Below are 24,989 nucleotides of genomic sequence, written 5' to 3' on the forward strand. Positions count from 1 at the left end.
AAAAATAATAAATAAATAAACAAAAAAATAAATAAAATAAAAGACACTTACTCCCTGGAAGAAAGTTATGACCAACCTATACAGCATATTAAAAAGCAGAGACAGTACTTTGTCAACAAAGGTCCATCTAGTAAAGGCTATGGTTTTTCCAGTGGTCATGTATGGATGTGAGAGCTGGACTATAAAGAAAGCTGAGTGCTGAAGAATTGATGCTTTTGAACTGTGGTGTTGGAGAAGACTCTTGAGAGTCCCTTGGACTGCAAGGAGATCCAACCAGTCCATCCTAAAGGAGATCAGTCCTGGGTGTTCATTGGAAGGACTGATGCTGAAGCTGAAACTCCAATACTTTGGCCACCTGATGCAAAGAGCTGACTGATTTGAAAAGACCCTGATGCTGGGAAAGATTGAGGGCAGGAGGAGAAGGGGACGACAGAGGATGAGATGGCTGGATGGCATCACCGACTCAATGGACATGGGTTTGAATGGACTCTGGGAGTTGGTGATGGACAGGGAGGCCTGGCGTGCTGTGGTTTATGGGGTCACAAAGAGTCGGACACGACTGAGCGACTGAACTAAACTGAACTAAACTGAAGATGAAAGAGGTAAAAACATGGAAAAGTGAAGAGGCAATAAAAATAGCATGAGTTCCAAAAATGTCTATTGGTAATTCATGGAAGAGAGAGCAGAGATAAAAAAAGGAGAAACAATATGTTTAAGATACAATGTTTTGGTTTTTAATTTTTATTTTATACTTCAGTATAGTTGATTTACAATGTTGTGTTAGTTTCAGATGTACAGCAAAATGATTCAGTCATATATATGACTGAATCATTTTGCTGTACATCTGAAACTCTCTCTCTCTCTCTCTCTCTCTATATATATATATATATATATATTCTTTTTCAAATTATTTCCCCATTTAGGTTAGATACAATGTTCAAGAATTTTCCAAGAAAGATGAAATACACCAACCTCAGATTCAAGAAGCCTAGCAAATAGCAGGCTAGACACACCTCAGCATAACTTAAGACCAAGTGCAATTCCAAAGACAGTGAGACCTTCAAACTAGTAAGAGAAAAAAGTTAAACTGTCTATAAATGATTTGAAATTAAATTAACAGATTATTTCCCAGTATAATTCCCAGTATTTTCCCAGAATAATATCTTCAAAGCGCTGAAAGATAGAGCTGTCAGCCTAGAATGTCATATCTTAAGAAATTATTTTTCAATAATGAGGATAAAACCAAGACATTTCTAGACAGACAAAACCTGAGAATTTTCAATGACTTTATACTCACAGATTTTAAATGTTTAGAATGACAAGAGGAAAAGTAACTAAAATAAACTGATGCTTTCATTGAACATCTTTTTGTTGTTTAGGCTAACTGTACATCCGAGGTTGTAACATTTTATGGATAAAATATTCAGACCAAGGTAAATTAGCAATTGTTCCATATCATTCAAACCCAAAACCTTGTTATTGATTTAATGTATTTATGTATGTTTTAAATTATATTTATTTGTTATTGATTTTTGAAAGGGTTGGGATTTATCTAGGGCATTTGACTCAACTGTGCATTGAAAAAATTCAGGAGGAAAGTCTGAACTAGGATTTAGGCAGGCCTGATCATATGTAATGGACTGGTGGGTAGCTGCCCTCAGTTCATTTCCATAAGACTAATTTGTCTGATTGATAGTTTTGGGAGGATATTGAGAAAGTTGGTCTTTCTGTAAGTGCTGAAGAAGAAAGATGAAGGAAATAGGACAACAGCGTAATGTTGGTCTCAAGTCTGGTTCTCTTCCCTGAGCAATGTCTGCACCTGGGCTCAGAATGTTTTGCAGCATCCCAGGAAATCTATTTGTCTTTAGTATTTGGACAAAGGTACTGGCAACTGCAGTCATATAAGCTCCTCTCTCAAGGGGCTTCTTGGGAAGCAAACACTGATTACAGTCCAGAACAGAAGAAGCAGAGGAGTTTACATGAGTGCCTATGAGAATACCTCTCAGTTCAGTTCAGTTCAATCGCTCACTCTTTGCGACCCCATGAATCGCAGCTCGCCAGGCCTCCCTGTCCATCACCAACTTCCGGAGTTCACCCAGACTCACGTCCATCGAGTCAGTGATGCCATCCAGCCATCTCATCCTCTGTTGTCCCCTTCTCCTCCTGCCCCCAATCCCTCCCAGCATCAGAGTCTTTCCCAGTGAGTCAACTCTTTGCATCAGGTGGCCAAAGTGCTGGAGTTTCAGCTTTAGCATCATTCCTTCCAAAGAACTCCCAGGGCTGATCTCCTTCAGAATGGACTGGTTGGATCTCTTTGCAGTCCAAGGGACTCTCAAGAGTCTTCTCCAACACCACAGTTCAAAGGCATCAATTCTTCGGTGCTCAGCCTTCTTCACAGTCCAACTCTCACATCCATACATGACCACAGGAAAAACCATAGCCTTGACTAGATGAACCTTTGTTGGCAAAGTAATGTCTCTGCTTTTGAATATGCTATCTAGGTTGGTCATAATTTTCCTTCCAAGGAGTAAGCGTCTTTTAGTTTCAGGGCTGCAGTCACCATCTGCAGTGATTTTGGAGCCCAGAAAAATAAAGTCTGGTACTGTTTCCATTGTTTCACCATCTATTTCCTATGAAGTGATGGGTCCAGATGCCATGATCTTCGTTTTCTGAATGTTGAGCTTTAAGCCAACTTTTTCACTCTCCACTTTCATTTTCATCAAGAGGCTTTTGAGTTCCTCTTCACTTTCTGCCATAAGGGTGGTGTCATCTGCATATCTGAGGTTATTGATATTTCTCCCGGCAATCTTGATTCCAGCTTGTGCCTCTTCCAGCCCAGCGTTTCTCATGATGTACTCTACATATAAGTTAAATAAGCAGGGTGACAAAATACAGCCTTGATGTACTCCTTTTCCTATTTGGAACCAGTCTGTTGTTCCAGGTCCAGTTCTAACTGTTGCTTCCTGACCTGCATACAAATTTCTCAAGAATACCTCTAGGAATTCTCAAAAATTATGGGAAGACCCTGTCAACAACAGACTGAGATCCTGCATAAAGACAGCGAGCATAAGTCAGTGAAGTACAGAAACACTTCTGCAACTGTACCTGCATGGAGAGGGCACACATGTGAGATAAGATGCCTGTGGGGTATGCCTGCTGGCCACTCCATTTGCCACTGGTCATTGGACAGCTCCGATAGCCTTTCTTCCTTGAGCCCATGCCCTGTAGCTTCTACTAAAGATGCTTTCAGTTATTCCTGGGAACCAAGATAATGATTTTTTTGGAAAGAGATAAGATTCTGATGGCAGAGTCCACTACATCAGTCCTTCCTGGGCAAAATAAGAAACTACCCTTAGGAATGCCAAGAAGAGCCTCACCCTATGAGTGAGAAAATAGAAAAGAAAGTCCAGATGAAATAAACTGAGGTCACAGTATAGAAAGCATGGCATCATGGACACAGAGGAAGGAGAAGGCAGGAGAAACTGAGAGAGTAGAACTGGTGTATGTTCACTACCATGCACAAAAGAGATGCCTAGTGGAACTCGGTGTATAGCACAGGGAGCTCAGCGGTGGTGACCTAGAGGAGTGGGATGGGGGTGGGGGTAAGAGGGAGACTGAAGAGGGAGGGCACATATGTACACACGTAGCTGATTCACATTGTTGTGCAACAAAAACCAACACAATATTGTAAAGCAATTATCGTCCAATTTTAAAAAACCCTATGATAAACCATAATGGAAAAGGATATTAGAAAAAGAATATATGTATGCTTATAATCAAATCACTTGTTGTATAACAGGAATTAACAACATTGCAAATCAATTACACTTCAATAAAAATAAATAAGAAAATAAAGAAAGCATGGTACCACAGAAAGAGTAGGGAGAAGTGGAGGGAAAGAAGGGAGGTGAGGCAGAGAGCAGCATAAAAGCAAAATGAAAGAAGAAAGTGAGAGAACATGAGAAGAAATGATTAGAAAGCTGATAATGACAAGCTGACAGCGAATGGTCCCCAGGGAGAGTGGGTTGTCTCCAGGATGACAGCCCAAAGAGAACACAACCAGTAAAGCTTGGGAACGGGAGCTCTATAGGAGAAACCAGCAGAGAAGGCTAACAGGGGAGGAGCTGGAGCATGGAGACAGACCAAGCCTCGCTTCTTTGGCTAATCAGCTTTTTCCAGCTCCCTACGGATCTAAGTACAAAATGCAGTGTTTGTGCAGCTCTACCTGCAGATATAATGGTATAACATGTTAGGAGTCAATTTTATATAATTATTTATGTATAGAGAATAGGAAAGAATGACTTAACAGTTTTATAAAATTATACTTTCTTGTAAAACAGTTCTAGGAATACTGAATAGAAGGAAAAAAGACAACACAATACTACCCAAATCCCACCTACTGGAGATTAGCATGGTCACCATATGGTAGACACCTTTTCAGGTAAGTCAGATAAATATATCTATCTAGCTCTTGCTAAGTCGCTTCAGTCGTGTCTGACTCTTTGTGACCCTATGGATGGTAGCCCGCCAGGCTCCTGTCCGTGGATTCTCCGGGCAAGAATACTAGATGCCCTTCTCCAGGGGATCTTCCTGACCCAGGGATCAAACCTGTCTCTTACATTTCCAGCATTAGCAGGCTGGTTCTTTACCATTAGCACCACCTGGGAAGCCCCATATATATATATATATATATGTATGTACATACATACATAAACATATATATACAAGCACACACACTTCTCTAAAAACACACATACACATATATGTCACACACATTACTGTATACATGGTTGGATGAATAGAAGGATGTACACAGAAAGATACAAAACAAATAGATAAAAGATAGAGAAATAAAGAAAGGAGGAAGGAATGAAAAGGGAGGTAGGAAGGAGAAGAGAGAGGAGTAATGAAAACTTTTGCAAAATGAACTTACACGACCTGCTGCTTTTAATTAAAATATTTCCATAGAGTCACATTATCTAATGTGGGTACATTAAAAACTAAGATCACTAAGACAAAGAACATTACTCACCACTCAGTTCTACAAGGGTTAAGTTGTAATCCACTGCAGCTGACCCCAACAGTGCACCCAGAAAGGAATCCAGGATGGAAAAGAGATGAGGCACTCTGTGCCTTGGGAAAGCAAGCCCTTACATAGTTGGATGCATACTTCAGGAAGAATTTCAATAACCCCAGATTCTTGCATCTCCCCATACACAGAAAAGCCCTAAAATAATTAATTTGAGATGTCTATTCTTTGTGATTAACAGTAATCTTTTACTAAGATATATATAGGTGGCTCGGTGGTAAAGAATCCACCTACCAATGCAGGCCAACACCTGCTAACGCAGGGTTCAATCCCTGGGTCAGGAAGACCCCCTGGAGAAGGAAATGGCAACCCACTCCAGTACTTTTGCCTGGAAGATCCCATGGACAGAGAAGCCTGGTGGGCTACAGTCCATGGGGTCACAAAAGAGTCAGACATAACTTAGCAACTCAACAGCAACATACTTGACTGCATGAATTTCCCAGCCAAAAACCATATATACTTTGGCTCCTCTTTAAAGCAGTCTCCTCAGAGCTACTGAGTGGCTATCTCTCAGGCTTTAGTCCTCAGCAAGAGCCTAAATAAAACTGAAACTCACAACTCTTATGCTATCTTTTTCTAAGTCGACACTAAGCATTTATTTAACTTACATAGATACAGCCACACACTTAGATAGAGAGAGGAAGAGGAAAAATTTACATAGTGCAGACGCTTCAACTTACCTTCCCCTTCATTCAAGGAGCATAAGAGAGATTTCCATCTGTTCCTCACTCATGGTCAATCACAATGTATCTCTGTAATGCAAGCATCTCATTGAACTAAATAGGAGAGTTGGCACGCAAAAGGAGATACCGTTTGCACAGTATGCCTCCACATACACAACTTACTACCTTATCTAGTACTCTAACAAGAAAATACCAATTTCTTCCAAAGTGGGAGATTAAACTTTCTAAAGAGATTTTCAAAGAAAATGTTGATTGCATGTAATATTCACATTCTGGGATCATCTTAAAATCTATTGCTTAAGCAAGATATAATTTTTCAGTATAAATTTAGTGTCCCCAAAATTTGCCAGAGGGTACCAAAGAGCAACTGAAAAATTACTAAATCTCCAAGTAATATTTATGAGATTTCATTTATAAAAAGACATAAAGTTATTTCTTAAATTATGCCAAGATTCTTTTTTAATTACTTATTTTAAGTATAATGAATGCCTATTCATTCCTTCTTGAAAGATATGAAAATTAACACCATAGTTTCTCCCACCATCCCTCCCTCAATTCCTACTTTTTATTCATTACACAATTATTTCAATGTTGTAAAAGTTGGTAGCATGACAGTCTGATTGTGATCATAGTCCTCGTACTGTGCTGTGCTGTACTTGGTCGCTCATTTGGGTCTGACTCTTTCTGAACCCATGGACTGTAGTAGCCCACCAGGCTCCTCTGTCCATGGGGATTCTCCAGGCAAGAACACTGCTGTGGGTTGCTATGCCCTCTTCCAGGGGATCTTCCCAACCCAGAGATCGAACGCAGATCATTTGCTAATTCCATGAGTTTCACCACTACTCCATACATCATGACATTGTCATTTATCTCTTAATGTGCTACATTTTGTCATCACGTAGATTTTTCAAGATTGGATCACTGAGACCATATAATTCAGAATGCCTGTTTTACAACTTTCCACTTGTATACCCAATCCACTTGATATTGGTAGATACTTGTTCCATTGCCTTCAGACAGTGACTGATCCCATTAAGAAACATGGCACCAAACATATTTTTCCCCTGTTAAGATCTAAATTTTCTTACCACTAAATTTTCCTTTATTCCTAAAACAGTAATTTCCCCTGAAAGTGAAAGTGAAGTCACTCAGTCGTGCCCGACTCTTTGCAACCCTATGGATAGTAGCCTGCACCAAGCTCCTCCATCCATGGGATTTTCAAGGCAACAGTACTAGAGTGGGTTGCCATTTCCTTCTCCAGGGAATCTTCCCAACCCAGGGATCGAACCCAGGTCTCTCATATTGTAGACAGACGCTTTACCATCTGAGCCAGAGGTGTCTTAATTTTAATTACTCTATATCAAGATTGTAGATTTTTTCTTCCTAGGATAAACTGTGCCTTTTTAATCTGCAAATTCATGTTTTTATTTAGTTTAAGAAAATTGTCTTCTGTTATATTTTTACTTGATACTTTTCCCCTTATGTATTAGAGTTACATAAGTTCAGTTCAGTCGTTCAGTCATGTCCGACTCTTTGCGACTCCATGAACCACAGCACGCCAGGCCTCCGTGTCCAACACCAACTCCCAGAGTCCACCCAAACTCATGTCCATTGAGTCGGTGATGCCATCGAACCATCTCATCCTCTGTCATCCCCTTCTCTTCCTGCCCTCAATCTTTCCCAGCATCAGGGTCTTTTCAAACGAGTCAGCTCTTCACATCAGGTGGCCAAAGTATTGGAGTTTCAGCTTCAACATCAGTCCTTCCAATGAACACCCAGGACTGATCTCCTTTAGGATGGACTGGTTGGATCTCCTTGCAGTCCAAGGGACTCTCAAGAGTCTTCTCCAACACCACAGTTCAAAAGCACCAATTCTTCAGCACTCAGCTTTCTTTATAGTCCATCTCTCACAGCCATACATGACTACTGGAAAAACCATAGCCTTGAGTAGATGGACCTTTGTTGGCAAAGTAATGTCTCTGCTTTTGAAGATGCTCTCTAGGTTGGTCATAACTTTCCTTCCAAGGAGTAAGCGTCTTTTATTTATTTATTTTAGTAAGCGTCTTTTAATTTCATGGCTGCAGTCACCATCTGCAGTGATTTTTGAGCCCCCAAATATAAAGTCAGCCACTGTTGGCACTGTTTCCCCATCTATTTGCTATGAAATGATGGGACCGGATGCCATGATCTTAGTTTTCTGAATGTTGAGCTTTAAGCCAACTTTTTCACTCTCCTCTTTCACTTTCATCAGGAGGCTCTTTAGTTCTTCTTCACTTTCTGCCATAAGGGTGGTGTCATCTGCATATCTGAGGTTACTGATATTTCTCCCGGCAATCTTGATTCCAGCTTGTGCTTCCTCCAGCCCAGTGTTTCTCATGATGTACTCTGCATATAAGTTAAATAAGCAGGGTGACAATATACAGCCTTGACGTACTCCTTTTCCTATTTGGAACCACTCTGTTGTTCCATGTCCAGTTCTAACTGTTGCTTCCTGATCTGCATATAGGTTTCTCAAGAGGCAGATCAGGTAGTCTGGTATGCCCATCTCTTTCAGAATTTTCCACAGTTTATTGTGATCCACACAGTCAAAGGCTTTGGCATAGTCAATAAAGCAGTAGATGTTTTTCTGGAACTCTCTTGCTTTTTCCATGATCCAGTGGATGTTGGCAATTTGATCTCTGGTTCCTCTGCCTTTTCTAAAACCAGCTTGAACATCTGGAAGTTCATGGTTCATGTATTACTGAAGCCTGAGAGCTTCAGAAGGCAGACAGACTGAAACCACAATCACAGACAACTAGCCAATCTGATCGCATGGACCACAGCTTGTCTAACTCGATGGAACTAAGCCATGCCTTGTGGGGCCACCCAAGAAAGATGAGTCATGGTGGAGAGGTCTAATAGAATGTGGTCCCTTGGAGAAGGAAATGGCAAACCACTTCAGTATTCTTGCCTGGAGAACCCCATGAACAGTATGAAAAGGCAAAAAGACAGGACACTGAAAGATGAACTCCCCAGGTCAGTATGTGCCCAATATGCTACTGGATATCAGTAGAGAAATAACTCCAGAAAGAATGAAGGGACAGAACCAAAGCAAAAACAACACCCAGTTGTGGATGGCATTTGTGATAGAAGCAAGGTCTGATGCTGTAAAGAACAATATTGCATAGGAACCTGGAATGCTAGATCCATGAATCAAGGCAAATTGGAAGTGGTCAAACAGGAGATGGCAAGAATGAACATCAACATTCTAGGAATTAGCAAACTAAGATGGACTGGAATGGGTGAATTTAACTCAGATGACCATTATATCTACTATTGTGGGTAGGAATCCCTTAGAAGAAATGGAGTAGCCATCATAATCAACAAAAGAATCTGAAATGCAGTAGTTGGATGCAATCTCAAAAATGACAGAATGATCTGTTCATTTCCAAGGCAAACTATTCAATATCACAATAATCCAAGTCTATGTCCCAACCAGTAATGCTGAAGAAGCTGAAGTTGAATGGTTCTACGAAGACCCACAAGACCTTCTAGAACTAACACCCAAAAAAGATGTCCTTTTCATTATAGGGGACTGAAATGCAAAACTAGGAAGTCAAGAAACACCTGGAGTAACAGGCAAATTTGGCCTTGGAGTACAGAATGAAGCAGGGCAAAGGTTAATAGAGTTCTGCCAAGAGAATGCAGTGGTCATAGCAAAACACCCTCTTCCAACCACACAGGAGAAGACTCTACACATGAACATCACCAGATGGTCAAGACCAAAATCAGATTGATTATATTCTTTGCAGCCAAAGATGGAGAAGCTCTATACAGTCAGCAAAAACAAGACCAGGGGCTGACTGTGGTTCAGACCATGAACTCCTTATTGCCAAATTCAGACTGAAATTGAAGAAAGTGGGGAAAACCACTAGACCATTTAGGTATGGCCTAAATCAAATCCCTTATGACTATACAGTAGAAGTGAGAAATAGATTTAAGGGACTAGATCCAATAGACAGAGTGCCTGATGATCTATAGATGGAGGTTCGTGACATTGTACAGGAGACAGGGATCAAGACCATCCCCAACACATGTATACCTGTGGCGGATTCATTTTGATATTTGGCAAAATTAATACAATTATGTAAAGTTTAAAAATAAAATTAAATTAAAAAAAAAATTCTAGTACATGTACAAAAAAAAAAAAAAAAGACCATCCCCAAGAAAAAGTCTTGCTACATAAGTACATAATTTACATACGTACTCAATCAATATTCCTTGAGTGCATAAATGATATGCTGGAATACTTTTTCTGTTCTATTTATTCTGTTCTTTTCTTCAGAAAATAAATTATACTTCTGTTCATTGCCTTTTCTCTGTCTTCCACTCTGACCACTTTTTTATACCCCTTCTCCCTCGCCTTTTTTTCCCCCTACACTGCAGGATCTTAGTTCTCCCACCAGGAATGTAACCTGGGCCCCAGGCAGTGACAGCACTGAGTCCTAGCCATGGGACCCCCGGGGATTCCCATATACCCTTTTCAATACCTCTGTCTTTTCCATTTTGCTTTTATGATTCCTCAAGCCTATTCAGCACTTTTACCTCTGGCTGCGTTTTTCAGCATTGTGCTGCTTCTTTTTCCTCTCTTATCATTTCTGAAGTGTGCTTCATCTCTGTAATGATTTTGTTTTCTTGCAGTTCTTCCCTAAATTCTACTGACACACCATTCATTTTCTGCTTGATTTATTATAGTGTCTTCACAGAACCCTCTGAGCAGTCCTTTAGAAAACACAGTGTAATTTCTTTAAAATATATACACCTATTTGTCTAAACTCTTCCTATGTTTTGGGGTAACTTTTATGATTTTTTTTTTCTGCTTCCTTTAAAATGAAAATAGTGAGTCTTCTTTAAATGAAGCCAACTGTTAGCTAAGGAATAATGTGGACAGGGGAGAGCAATCTTGAGCTGTCCACAAAGTCAGTTCAGGTTCATGGCGGTAGGTAAATCTATCACAATTTATATGGCGGGCTAGGAGTTCTGGTGCATATGTTAAGCTAACAGTTTTCATCAGAATGAAAGGAAACAGCTGTCTGGACACCTTCATCCACTTCAAAAGGGTGCCCACTGCCAACATTCCTGGCTGGTAAAACATATAGATTACAAAAGAGATTGGAATATATACAGCCCCTAGTATGGGCCCCTCACTTTCAGCTACAGACAGCCCCCTCTCTCTCACTGTCCAGCCTTCCTTAGGAGAGAAAGTTCATGGAGGTAACACTTCTGCTCAGTGTCTTTCAGCATCACAATGGAATATTTTTCAGTCTGCAGTGAAATACTGAAATGGTAATGAAGACGGCTGGTGAATAATAAACCCAGGGATAAACAGGGTCAAAATGAGTTAGAACCAAAAGATATGTAACTGAAAGCAATGCTTGGGAGAAGGAGAAAGGGGATGACTCACATCCAGAATTATGCAGGAGGCAGAGGTAAGTGTGTAAGAAATTTTAATATTGGGATTTAGAGCTTGAGGACTGTGGAACTTCAGAACCGATCTGTGCCACTGGTTAGAGAACCAGTGAAGTTCTGATTACCCACATTTATTCTCCTGACTCATATTTCTAGTACCTATACACAAAAAAACCAACAGATGAACAATTCAAATCACAGCCCTGATTGCTCTGCTCCTCCCCAAGTGCCTCCTCTTGCCATTCCTAGCAATTCAGAAGCCCCAGCTGACTCAGACCAGGAGATCAGGAGCCATAGTTGGGGTGAGGGAGGGGACAATGTCAAGGTGGGGAGGGAGGAGGTGATTGCTGAAATTGGCCAGAGGGCAAGTCCAGAGGTGGGAGACTTAATGCTTTGCCCTGGGAAAATGTCCCCCCATCATCTCTGAGGATTAGTGCTTCTGTCAATCAAGTCCTTTCTAGGATATGAGTAGGTGAAAAACAGAGCTTCCCTGCTCCCCTTTATTCTGCTGCTGTTTAGACAGATTTAGACAATCGTGATATCCAGCCTGTCTTAGACTCTAATCCCATCTCTACCTTTTACTTCCTTACTCTCAGGGTAAGCTTAGACTCTTTAGCCTCTCTGAACCTCGGTTTCTTCATATGTGAGAGGTACAATCTACTATGCATAAAATAAATAAGCTACCAAGATACAGTGGACAGCAAATACGGCCACTATTTTATAGTAACTATAAATAGAGGATAATCTTTAAAATTTGTGAACCGTTATCCTGTACATTGGGCTTCCCAAGTGGTGCTGGTGGTAAAGAACCTGTCTGCCAATGCAGAAGACATAAGAGACATGGGTTCAATTCCTGGGTCTGGACGATCCCCTGGAGGAGGGCATGGCAACCCACTCCAGTATTCTTGCCTAGAGAATCCCACCAACAGAGGAGCCTGGCGGGCTACAGTCCATATGGTTGCAAAGAGCTGGACACAACTGCAGCGACTTAGCATGCACACATGCACATCTTGTACCTCTGCAATTTATATTGTATTGTAAAGCAACTATATCTCAACAACAAAGAAAATTAACGCCACCCTCCCCCCAAAGGGATGTCAGTTTTCTTTTAGAAAAGGGATGTCTCTTTTCTGTTAGAGATGCCATTCCTACCAATGAGAACTACTAACCTGGGTCTCCATGAGCTAGTCCTCATTTGGTGACCTGTGTACCACCACAGCATAGAAGATATCCTGTGAATCTAAAGAATTATAGGATGAGTCTTTAGGTTTGAGACATTTGAGAGAAATCTGGGGCATTTGGGGACAGGTTGCAGCTGGGATCATTTTATTCTTTCATTGAATATGAGGGGGTTGTTTTCCCTTGTTTTTCATCCTTTTGCTACTTTAGATGAGTTTTAAGGGAGCAAAGAGGAGTAAAAATGCTTTACAAGGACATATTTAACCAGAAACTCCCTAAGTTTGGCTGTATGCAGGTCAGGAAGCAACAGTTAGAACTGGACATGGAACAACAGACTGGTTCCAAATAGGGAAAGAAGTACATCAAGGCTGTATATTGTTATCCTGCTTATTTAACTTATATGCAGAGTATATCATGAGAAACGCTGGGCTGGAGGAAGCACAAGCTAGAATCAAGACTGCCAGGAGAAATATCAATAACCTCAGATATGCAGATGACACCACCCTTATGGCAGAAAGTGAAGAAGAACTAAAGAGCCTCTTGACGAGTGTGAAAGAGGAGAGTGAAAAAGTTGGCTTAAAGCTCAACGTTCAGAAAACTAAAATCATGGCATCTGGTCCCGTCACTTTATGGCAAATAGATGGGAAAACAGTGGAAACAGTCAGATGAGATCAGATCAGATCAGTCACTCAGTCGTGTCCGGCTCTTTGCGACCCCATGAATCGCAGCACGCCAGGTCTCCCTGTCCATCACCAACTCCTGGAGTTCACTCAGACTCACGTCCATCGAGTCAGTGCTGCCATCCAGCCATCTCCTCCTCTGTTGTGCCCTTCTCCTTCTGCCCCCAATCCCTCCCATCATCATAGTCTTTTCCAATGAGTCAACTCTTCGCATGAGGTGGCCAAAGTACTGGAGTTTCAGCTTTAGCATCATTCCTTCCAAAGAAATCCCAGGGCTGATCTCCTTCAGAATGGCCTGGTTGGATCTCCTTGCAGTCCAAGGACTCTCAAGAGTCTTCTCCAACACCACAGTTCAAAAGCATCAATTCTTCAGCCCTCAGCCTTCTTCACAGTCCAACTGTAACCACATGAAAAACCATAGCCTTGACTAGATGAAACTTTGTTGGCAAAGTAATGTCTCTGCTTTTGAATATGCTATCTAGGTTGGTCATAACTTTCCTTCCAAGGAGTAAGAGTCTTTTAATTTCAGGGCTGCAGTCACCATCTATAGTGATTTTGGACCTCCCCCAAATAGTCTGTCACTGTTTCCACTGTTTCCCCATCTATTTCCCATGAAGTGGTGGGACTGGATGCCATGATCTTCATTTTCTGAATGTTGAGCTTTAAGCCAACTTTTTCACTCTTCACTTTCACTTTCATCAAGAGGCTTTTGAGTTCCTCTTCACTTTCTGCCATAAGGGTGGTGTCATCTGCATATCTGAGGTTATTAATATTTCTCCTGGCAATCTTGATTCCAGCTTGTGCTTCTTCCAGCCCAGCATTTCTCATGATGTACTCTGCATATAAGTTAAATAAACAGGGTGACAATATACAGCCTTGATGAACTCCTTTTCCTATTTGGAACCACTCTGTTGTTCCATGTCCAGTTCTAACTGTTGCTTCCTGACCTACATACAAATTTCTCAAGAGGCAGATCAGGTGGTCTGGTATGCCCATCTCTTTCAGAATTTTCCACACTTTATTGTGATCCACACAGTCAAAGGCTTTGGCATAGTCAATAAAGCAGAAATAGATGTTTTTCTGGAGCTCTCTTCCTTTTTCCATGATCCAGTGGATGTTGGCAATTTGATCTCTGGTTCCTCTGCCTTTTCTAAAATCAGCTTGAACATCAGGAAGTTCACGGTTCACATATTGCTGAAGCCTGGCTTGGAGAATTTTGAGCATTACTTTACTAGCATGTGAGATGAGTGCAATTGTGCGGTAGTTTGGGCATTCTTTGGCATTGCCTTTCTTTGGGATTGGAATGAAAACTGACCTTTTCCAGTCCTGTGGCCACTGCTGAGTTTTCCAAATTTGCTGGCATATTGAGTGCAGCACTTTCACAGCATCATCTTTCAGGATTTGGAATAGCTCAACTGGAATTCCATCACCTCCACTAGCTTTGTTCGTAGTGATGCTTTCTAAGGCCCACTTGACTTCACATTCCAGGATGTCTGGCTCTAGGTCAGTGATCACACCATCGTGATTATCTGGGTCGTGAAGATCTTTTTTGTACAGTTCTTTGTGTATTCTTGCCATCTCTTCTTAATATCTTCTGCTTCTGTTAGGTCCATACCATTTCTGTCCTTTATCAAGCTCATCTTTGCATGAAATGTTCCTTTGGTATCTCTGATTTTCTTGAAGAGATCCCTAGTCTTTCCCATTCTGTTGTTTTCCTCTATTTCTTTGCATTGATCACTGAAGAAGGTAGCTGACTTTATTTTGGGGGGCTCCAAAATCACTGCAGATGGTGATTGCAGCCATGAAATTAAAAGACGCTTACTCCATGGAAGGAAAGTTATGACCAACCTAGACTGCATATTAAAAAGCAGAGACATTACTTTGTCAACAAAGGTCCATCTAGTAAAGGCTATGGTTTTTCCAGTGGTCATGTATGAATGTGAGAGTTGGACTATAAAGAACGCTGAGCTCTGAAGAATTGATGCTTTTAAACTGTGGTGTTGGAGAAGACTCTTAAGAGTCCCTTGGGCTGCAAGGAGATCCAACCAGTTCATCCTAAAGGAGATCAGTCCTGGGTGTTCATTGGGAGGACTGATGCTGAAGCTGAAACTCCAGTACTTTGGCCACCTGATGCGAAGAGCTGACTCATTTGAAAAGACCCTGATGCTGGGAAAGATTGAGGGCAGGAGGAGAAGGGGACAACAGAGGATGAAATGGATGGATGGCATCACCAACTCAATGGACATGGGTTTGGCTGGACTCCGGGAGTTGGTGATGGACAGGGAAGCCTGGCGTGCTGCAGCTCATGGGGTCGCAAAGAGTCGGACACGACTGAACTGAACTGTGCAGAGGAAGTCTGGGGGCTTAGAGTATGGAGTTTCAAGTCAGTTTAAACACTGCCTTCATCACTCATGAGATCTTGGACCAGTGGCTTAATCTCTCAATGCCTCAGTTTCAACATAGGAAAAAAAAAAATGGAGATAATAAAATCTTAATGATAAGCTTATTTGGGGGGGCTTAAATAAAATAACTCATTTTAAACAGTGAGCAAATAATAAAGGAATCAAAAAATACTATGTACTATTATTATAAATTTGCCTTACATTACCAATTTAAGAAAACAAAGGAGAATTGGTTGATTTGCCAAACGTAAATCTGGGTTCAGTTCAGTTCAGTTCAGTCTTTCAGTCATGTCTGACTCTTTGCAACCCCATGAATTGCAGCACGCCAGGCCTCCCTGTCCATCACCAACTCCCGGAGTTCACCCAAACTCACATCCATCAAGTCGGTGATGCCATCCAGCCATCTCATCCTCTGTCGTCCCCTTCTCCTCCTGCCCCCAATCCCTCCCAGCATCAGAGTCTTTTCCAATGAGTCAACTCTTCACATGAGGTGGCCAAAGTACTGGCGTTTCAGCTTTAGCATCATTCCTTCCAAAGAACACCCAGGACTGATCTCCTTTAGAATGGACTGATTGGATCCCCTTGCAGTAGGCCCTACTAATGCTCAAGTGTTTATATCTACATCCAAGTAAGAAAATACAGCATTCTTTTCCCTGAAGAAACAGTAAGTGACACTTCCTTGTAGTTCTATGCCACAAGTATCAGTGGAATAGACACTCCAGTACTCTTGCCTGGAAAATCCCATGGGCGGAGGAGCCTGGTAGGCTGTAGTCCATGGTGTAGCTAAGAGTCGGACATGACTGAGTGACTTCACTTTCACTTTTCACTTTCATGCATTGGAGAAGGAAATGGCAACCCACTCCAGTGATCTCATCTGGAGAATCCCAGGGACTGGGGAGCCTGGTGGGCTGCTGTCTATGGGGTCACACAGAGTCGGACACGACTGAAGCGACTTAGCAGCAGCAGCAGTAGCAGCAGATAAGGAATCGGAGAAGGCAATGGCACCCCACTTCAGTACTCTTGCCTGGAAAATCCTATGGACGGAGGAGCCTGGTAGGCTGCAGTCCATGGGGTCGCTAAGTGTCAGACACAACTGAGTGACTTCACTTTCACTTTTCACTTTCATGCATTGGAGAAGGAAATGGCAACCCACTCCAGTGTTCTTGCCTGGAGAATCCCAGGGACGGGGGAGCCTGGTGGGCTGCCGTCTATGGGGTCGCACAGAGTCAGACACAACTGCAGCGTATTAGCAGCAGCAGCAGCAGATAAGGAATAAAAGTGACTTGTCTAAGATCCCACAATAAAGTCTCAATAACTTAGAACTACTCTCTTTTTGTCCTCACTTTGACCCATGGACCCTCAACAGAGAGGTGCAGCGGTGCTGAAGGAACATGAGCCATCCTCTACCTCCCGTAGGTACTGGAGAAAATAAAATACCAAAATAGACAGAGGTAGCACACTTCTCCTCTTTTTAGCCCTGCAATTTAGGAAGGCTTAGAATGAGTGAACAGAAGTTTTCTCAAATCCTACATGGAATAAGGTAAGGTATGGAAGGAAAGAAGGAAGGGAAAAAAAGGAAGAAAGAAAGGAAGAGAGTGAGGAGAGGAGAGAGAGAGGCGGGAAGGAAAGAAGGAAGGAAGGAAACCTACTTCTGACCTAAAAATATAAGTTGCCAATCTTAAACTGTCACACATCTGTGTAATTTAAGAATTTTATGTCCTACAATCTCTGTGAAAGCAACTTACAGTCATGCTTGACATTATCGATTGATGTCAAGACTAACTTAACAAAAAAAAAAGATGAAGCCTGAAGGGATAACAGCCAGAGATATTAGGAATGTTAAGCCTACAAATTGCTCAATATTGGGCTGTTATTGGGAGCTGAACATTGTTTCACTGATGGGAGACTGACTACAGAAGCAGTGATTGTAGATTAAAGAAACATCTTTATACCTGTCTTCTCTGTCTATAGTTTGTGGGTGAGCATCCAGATCAGATATCTTTCTGTTATGATATCATTCTGTTATGATGGACGAGTTCTTTAAGACATGCCTTTATGGAGATGCCAACAATCTTATGATAATGACTAATCCCAATCTGTAACAAGATGCATGTACAGTGTCACAATACAGTTAACTTAAGTACATGGACAGGCAGAAAACATTTAAATGGGTTTCCCCCTAGGAGACGCTCTCTCTCTAGTTCTTCCACTAACGTTTAGTCCATGCTTTGCTGTACCAATTCCTTTCACAGTATAAAGGAAGCTTTCATTTCTTAGCCTTTGAACAAGAACCATAACTCCCAGATTGAGTTTGAGTTGAAAACAGTGATCACTATTAAACATCCTCCGTGGAGGTCAGCACTTTTAAATGTGTGAAAGTGTTAGTCACTCAGTCATGTCCGATTCTTTGCAACCTCACAGGCTGTAGCCCACCAGGCTCCTCTGTCCATGGAATTCTCCAGGAAATTGTACTGGAGTAGGTTGCCATTCCCTTCTCCAGGGGATCTTCCTGACCCAGGGATCGAACCAAGGTCTTCCACATTGCTGACAGATTCTTATCTGAGCTATCAAGGAAGCCCCAAGAACACTGGATTGAGTAGCCATTGTAACTGTCCACTAATCCTGCTCATTAATCAGGAAGGCTAACTACAGAACAGCTGCAAACAAAGTAAAGCTATCAGGGGGAGAGACCTGATTAGGACTAATGATACATTTGCTGGGAGACTTCTCTAAAAACAGCTGAGGAAATAAGCTGCTGCTGCTGCTGCTGCTGCTAAGGTGCTTCAGTCGTGTCCGACTCTGTGCGACCCCATAGACAGCAGCCCACCAGGCTCCCCCGTCCCTGGGATTCTCCAGGCAAGAACACTAGAGTGGGTTGCCATTTCCTTCTCCAATGCATGAAAGTGAAAAATGAAAGTGAAGTCACTCAGTCGTGTCCGACTCTTAGTGACCTCATGGACTGCAGCCCACCATGTTCCTCCGTCCATGGGATTTTCCAGGCAAGAGTTCTGGAGTGGGGTGCCATTGCCTTCTCCGGAGGAAATAAGTTAGAGACATGTAATAGTCAATAGGTCAGCCTTTCTATTAGTTGAATTTACATGTTTTTTATCCTTATCTTTTTCTCTCTTAAACTAAGTAAACAATGTCTGGAAGATAATTAGGCATCGCAGGCACCATGAAGCCATTCATCTTCAAAGCTTTGCCTGACAATTTGATACAATGTTAAGACAACTTCAGTTTCTTTATTTCCTTCATATAGCAATCACTTAAATAATTGAAACAAATTCTCTAAGTCATATCCTTTCCTATTTATTCATAATTATCCAATCAATTGAAGTACTTTCCTGTAACTTCAACCATAATATAATAAGTGCTATAATCAGATAAGTTTAAAGTTTAATCAACTCAGACTTCTATGTCTATGGAAATGTTTTAGTAATCTAAATTAAAATCACCCCCGATAATTCACTCACTTCTCTCAATGGCATTGGATAGTTCAGGGAGGGGCACATGTCAGGAGGTTAGCATTCAGTGGCTTTGTGTTGTATCGAGCAAAAGTTATTTTCTTTAAGCACAATATATATATTGCATTTTAATATCTCTATAGATTTCCCTATTGACAAGAGGAAAGCACAGCAAATTTACTAAATACATTTGAACTGAATGGCCCAGGGTTATTAATCATTACATCTCTGTATTTTAAGGACATGAATTTGCTTACTTAAAAGCCATCTGATAAAATTGTAGTGTCTATATATTGAAGGGCAGGTGAACTCAATCTCATTAGAGTCCATGCTAACAGTACAGAAAAGCATATACAAACTGAGCTTTGGGAATAATCCACTTTGTTTTAAAAATCCATTTATAATATAAATAAACACACACACACACACACACACATTTAGATCTATAGAGCTATGGAAGGCAAAAGTCTATTAAATCAGGAAGCTAATTTGGCAGTCTCAGTACACAGTGATATCAATACTGTATATTGATTGGTGCTTTTTTCCAATTACACATTCTATCAACACTTGGAAAATGCAGAAAATTATGAAGAAAGTTAAAATAATAGGCTGCTGTGCTATTGTGTTTAGTCGTTTCAGTTGTGTCCAACTCTTTGAGACCCCATGGACTGCAGCCCACCAGGCTCCTCTGTCCATGAGATTCTCCAGGCAAGAGTACTGGAGTGGGTTTCCATGCCCTTCTCCAGGGCATCTTCCCCACCCAGGGATCAAACCCACCTCCTGCATCTCCTGCACTGCAAGCAGATCCTTTCCTGCTGAGCCACCAGGGAAGCCCCATAAATCCCATTTATTATTAGAAATATACTTATTACCATTTTAAACATATAGAAAAGTATAAAAAAGGAAATAAAAATCACTTACAATGTCAATATTAAGAGACAACCACTTAAACAGTTTGTACAGACACATACACAAGGACTTACATATATAAGCTTTCCTTCAATTGAGATTTTACTACTATATATGAAAATGCAACTTCTTACCTGGAGGTTTTCACTTGAAGTTGTGCCATTAATTTTCTTTTTGTATTATATATGGTCAGGCCACTCAAGACAGCTGTTCTCTTGCTCTCTGGGCATCCCCTGCCCAACCAATGCCTGTTTCACCTACACTTTACACACAGGGCTGAACTTCCTGTGTACTTGCCCCAGCACTTCCTAGGTATTGTCCTACACACAGGTGCCAGCTGGTGCTTGTTCTTATCAAAGAGGTGGTGAGGGGCATGCCCCTCTGCTGGTTTCCCTGGTAACTAATGGACCACCTGATGTCAATTGCCCTATAACTGGCAAGTTCCCCTTCCTCCCCTGGAGCAAAGACTGCTGCTAAGTCCTTCCTGCCTTCTACTGCACGCAGTGGGCTGTTGCTCCAGGACCTTGCTTCAGAAAAGCTCTCCCATCCTTTAAACCACTGGTGTCTGTGTTGCTGACTCCAAGCTCTTCGGTCTTAAAGCCAAGCAAGTGTAGGCCTCATAGGCCTGTGGGGTACAGCTCAACCTATTATTAACTGTATTTCCAAAATCTGTTTATCATTAATGGCTGTTAGATGATAAGCTCCATGAACACAGGGACTAAATTAAAACTATCTTGTTCCTATAACCGTAACAAGTATGCCATTATTTATTTAACCATTTTCTAATTGTCTGATATTTAGGTGGTTTACAAATTTTCACCCTCATAAATGTTACAATATTATTAATGCATGGATTTCCCCAGTCTTTCCCCTTTATCTAACAGCTGTTTTGTCTCTCTCTCCCATTCTCAGAGGAGAGCTCTATTTTGCCTATAGAGACTCTGAGCTTTTGTTATGCAGATTTTAAAAGGAAGGTGAAACTTTAGAAAGCTGAAGTTGAAGAACAAGAGGTGTGTGGGCACTAGGCGTAGGAGAGAAATTTTCTGAGAATTTTGGAGGACAAGATGGGGGAATAGGTATGTGAGAGAATTAGATGGGAGGTAAGTACTGGCAGTGGTCTGTGTAAATTCTTCACTGCGTTCTTAAAATGTAAGTACAAAAATTGAAGTGAATCAGGTCGGGGGGGTGCAATTTTGGCTGCTGAACATTCATCCTTCACAATTAGGGTGTCCTAACTTCTGAAACTGTGGTTTTGGAGAAGACTTTTGAGAGTCCCTTGGACTGCAAGGAGATCAAACCAGTCCATCCTAAAGGAAATCAGTCCTGAATATTCATTGGAAGGACTGATACTGAAGCTGAAACTCCAATACTTTGGCCACCTGATGTGAGGAACTGACTCACTGGAAAAGACCCTGATGCTGGGAAAGACTTAAGGCAGGAGGAGAAGGGGACGACAGAGGATGAGATGGTTGAATGGCATCACTGACTCAATGGACATGAGTTTGAGCAAGCTTCAGGAGTTGGCGACGGACAGGGAAGCCTGCTGTGCTGCAGCTCATGGGATTGCAGAGTTGGATATGACTGAGCAACTGAAATGAACTTCTGAAACAACCCCCAAATCTCAGTGGTTTAACATCATTAAAGTTTAGGACTCACTCATGTCATGGTCCATTAGGGTGTTCAGTGGGTGACTTTCAGTGGGTGACTTTCAGGTGGTGACATAGGAACTCCACTTCTTCTTGTGGTGGATCTGACATCCCCCAGGGTCTCTTGAGCTTGGCACTGGTCCTTATACATCCTGCCTGGACATGAGGAAGCAGAGAGAGCACCACGGACTCTGCAGGAGGTTTAATGGGCCAGACCTAGAGGTGGAGAACATCACCTTTGCTTCACTGCATTTTCTAGAATTCAGTCAGGTAAACCCCATCTAGCCTCAAGGGAAATTGAAATGTAGCTTCTTGTGTCCCAGAAAAGGTCTTGTAGGTCTTCATAGAACCATTCAACTTCAGCTTCTTCAGCGTTACTGGTTGGGGCATAGACTTGGATTACTGTGATACTGAATGGTTTGCCTTGGAAACGAACAGAGATCATTCTGTCGTTTTTGAGATTGCATCCAAGTACTGCATATCAGATTCTTTTGTTGATCATGATGGCTACTCCATTTCTTCTGCGGGATTCCTGCCCGCAGTAGTAGATATAATGGTCATCTGAGTTAAATTCACCCATTCCAGTCCATTTCAGTTTGCTGATTCCTAGAATGTCGACATTCACTCTTGCCATCTCTTATTTGACCACTTCCAATATGCCTTGATTCATGGACCTGACATTCCAGGTTCCTATGCAGTATTGCTCTTTACAGCATCGGACCTTGCTTCTATCACCAGTCACATCCACAGCTGGGTATTCTTTTTGCTTTGGCTCCATCCCTTCATTCTTTCTGGAGTTATTTCTCCACTGATCTCCAGTAGCATATTGGGCACCTACTGACTTGGGGAGTTCCTCTTTCAGTATCCTATCATTTTGCCTTTTCATACTGTTCATGGGGTTCTCAAGGCAAGAATGCTGAAGTGGTTTGCCATTCCCTTCTCCAGTGGACCACATCCTGTCAGATCTCTCCACCATGACCCGCCCATCTTGGGTTGCCCCATGGGCATGGCTTAGTTTCATTGAGTTAGACAAGGCTGTGGTCCTAGTGTGATTAGATTGACTAGTTTTCTGTGTGTATGGCTTCAGTGTGTTTGCCCTCTGATGTGCTCTTGCAACACCTACCGTCTTACTTGGGTTTCTCTTACCTTGGGTGTGGGGTATCTCTTCACGGCTGCTCCAGCAAAGCGCAGCCATTGCTCCTTACCTTGGATGAGGGGTATCTCCTCACTGCTGCCCTTCCTGACCTTCATCATGGGATAGCTCCTCTAGGCTCTCCTGGGCCCACGCAGCCACGGCTCCTTGGACGTGGGGTTGGTTCTCCCGGCCACTGCCCCTGGCCTCCGGCGTAGTTGGTCCTCCCAGCCGCCGCCCCAGGCCACGGCGTGGGGGCGTGGGGTAGCTCCTCCCGCCCTTGGCCCCTGACCTCGGAAGCCAGGTAACTCCTCTCGTCGCCGCCCCTGACCTCAGATGCTGGGTATCCTCTCGGCCGCCCTCCCCCCTCCCCCCACAACCTTGAACGCGGGGTAGCTCCTCTCGGCCGTTCCTGCGCCATCGCAGTCTGGTACGTTCTGCCGCTGCCCCTGACCTCGGACGTGGGGTAACTCCTCTTGGCCGCCGCCCTTCGTGCATGGGGTGCTCTTGGCTTCTGCCCCTGACCTCAGACGTAGGGTGGCTTCTCTCAGCCGTGCTTTAGCGTGCCGGGCGCAGCCCCCTAAGTTTTAACACGCTGGTCGCAGCCGCTGAAAAGATGTCCTTTTCATTATAGGGGACTGGAATGCAAAAGTAGGAAGTCAAGAAACACCTGGAGTAACAGGCAAATTTGGCCTTGGAATACGGAATGAAGAAGGGCAAAGACTAATAGAGTTTTGCCAAGAAAATGCACTGGTCATAACAAACATCCTCTTCCAACAACACAAGAGAAGACTCTATACATGGACATCACCAGATGGTCAACACCAAAATCAGATTGATTATATTCTTTGCAGCCAAAGATGGAGAAGCTCTATACAGTCAGCAAAAACAAGACCAGGAGCTGACTGTGGCTCAGACCATGAACTTCTTATTGCCAAATTCAGACTTAAATTGAAGAAAGTAGGGAAAACCACTAGACCATTCAGGTATGACCTAAATCAAATCCCTTATGATTATACAGTGGAAATGAGAAATAGATTTAAGGGCCTAGATCTGATAGATGGAGTGCCTGATGAACTATGGAATGAGGTTCATGACATTGTACAGGAGACAGGGATCAAGACCATCCCCATGGAAAAGAAATGCAAACAAGCAAAATGCCTGTCTGGGGAGGCCTTACAAATAGCTGTGAAAAGAAGAGAAGAGAAGTGAAAAGCAAAGAAGAAAAGGAAAGATATAAACATCTGAATGCAGAGTTCCAAAGAATAGCAAGAAGAGATAAGAAAGCCTTCTTCAGGGATCAATGCAAAGAAATAGAGGAAAACAACAGAATGGAAAGACTAGAGATCTCTTCAAGAAAATCAGAGATACCAAAGGAACATTTCATGCAAAGATGAGCTTGATAAAGGACAGAAATGGTATGGACCTAACAAAAGCAGAAGATATTAAGAAGAGATGGCAAGAATACACAGAAGAACTGTACAAAAAAGATCTTCACGACCCAGATAATCACGATGGTGTGATCACTGACCTAGAGCCAGACATCCTGGAATGTGAAGTCAAGTGGGCCTTAGAAAGCATCACTACGAACAAAGCTAGTGGAGGTGATGGAATTCCAGTTGAGCTATTCCAAATCCTGAAAGATGATGTTATGAAAGTGCTGCACTCAACATGCCAGCAAATTTGGAAAACTCAGCAGTGGCCACAGGACTGGAAAAGGGCAGTTTTCATTCCAATCCCTAAGAAAGGCAATGCCAAAGAATGCTCAAACTACCACACAATTGCACTCATCTCACAGGCTAGTAAAGTAATGCTCAAAATTCTCCAAGCCAGGCTTCAGCAATATGTGAACCGTGAACTTCCTGATTAATGTTCAAGCTGGTTTTAGAAAAGGCAGAGGAACCAGAGATCAAATTGCCAACATCCACTGGATCATGGAAAAAGCAAGAGAGTTCCAGAAAAACATCTACTTTTGCTTTATTGACTATGCCAAAGCCTTTGACTGTGTGGATCACAATAAACTGTGGAAAATTCTGAAAGAGATGGGAATACCAGACCACCTGTCCTGCCTCTTGATAAATTTGTATGCAGATCAGGAAGCAACAGTTAGAACTGGACATGGAACAACAGACTGTTTCCAAATAGGAAAAGGAGTACATCAAGGCTGTATATTGTCACCCTGTGTATTTAACTTATATGCAGAGTACATCATGAGAAACGTTGGGCTGGAAGAAACATAAGCTGGAATCAAGATTGCCAGAAGAAATATCGATAACCTCAGATATGCAGATGACACCACCCTTATGGCAGAAAGTGAAGAGGAACTCAAAAGCCTCTTGATGAAAGTGAAAGAGGAG

At 42.2% G+C, this 24,989-nt stretch overlaps 1 long non-coding RNA gene across 15 annotated transcripts in view; it reads right to left on the bottom strand.

Moving 5' to 3' along the window:
* LOC147344027 (uncharacterized) overlaps positions 1–20,656 on the bottom strand; it is a 100,531-nt gene extending 79,875 nt beyond the window's left edge. The window contains exons 1-4 of one of the 15 annotated variants that reach the window (XR_015155599.1): positions 19,989–20,631; positions 17,434–17,577; positions 12,390–12,460; positions 5,770–5,841 (exon numbers count right to left, since the gene is read on the bottom strand). This is a non-coding gene — a long non-coding RNA (uncharacterized LOC147344027). Of the gene's footprint in view, positions 1–5,769; positions 5,842–12,389; positions 12,461–17,433; positions 17,578–19,988 lie in introns of all 15 variants that reach the window. The other 14 variants (XR_015155603.1, XR_015155602.1, XR_015155610.1 and 11 more) reach the window with 14 other exon arrangements.
* Between the last annotated feature and the right edge of the window lie 4,333 nt (positions 20,657–24,989).

This window comes from Bos grunniens, chromosome 26, assembly GCF_055505025.1.
Source record: "Bos grunniens cultivar Pamir isolate PY7600 chromosome 26, Bosgru_T2T1.0, whole genome shotgun sequence".
NCBI classification, from domain to species: domain Eukaryota; kingdom Metazoa; phylum Chordata; class Mammalia; order Artiodactyla; family Bovidae; genus Bos; species Bos grunniens.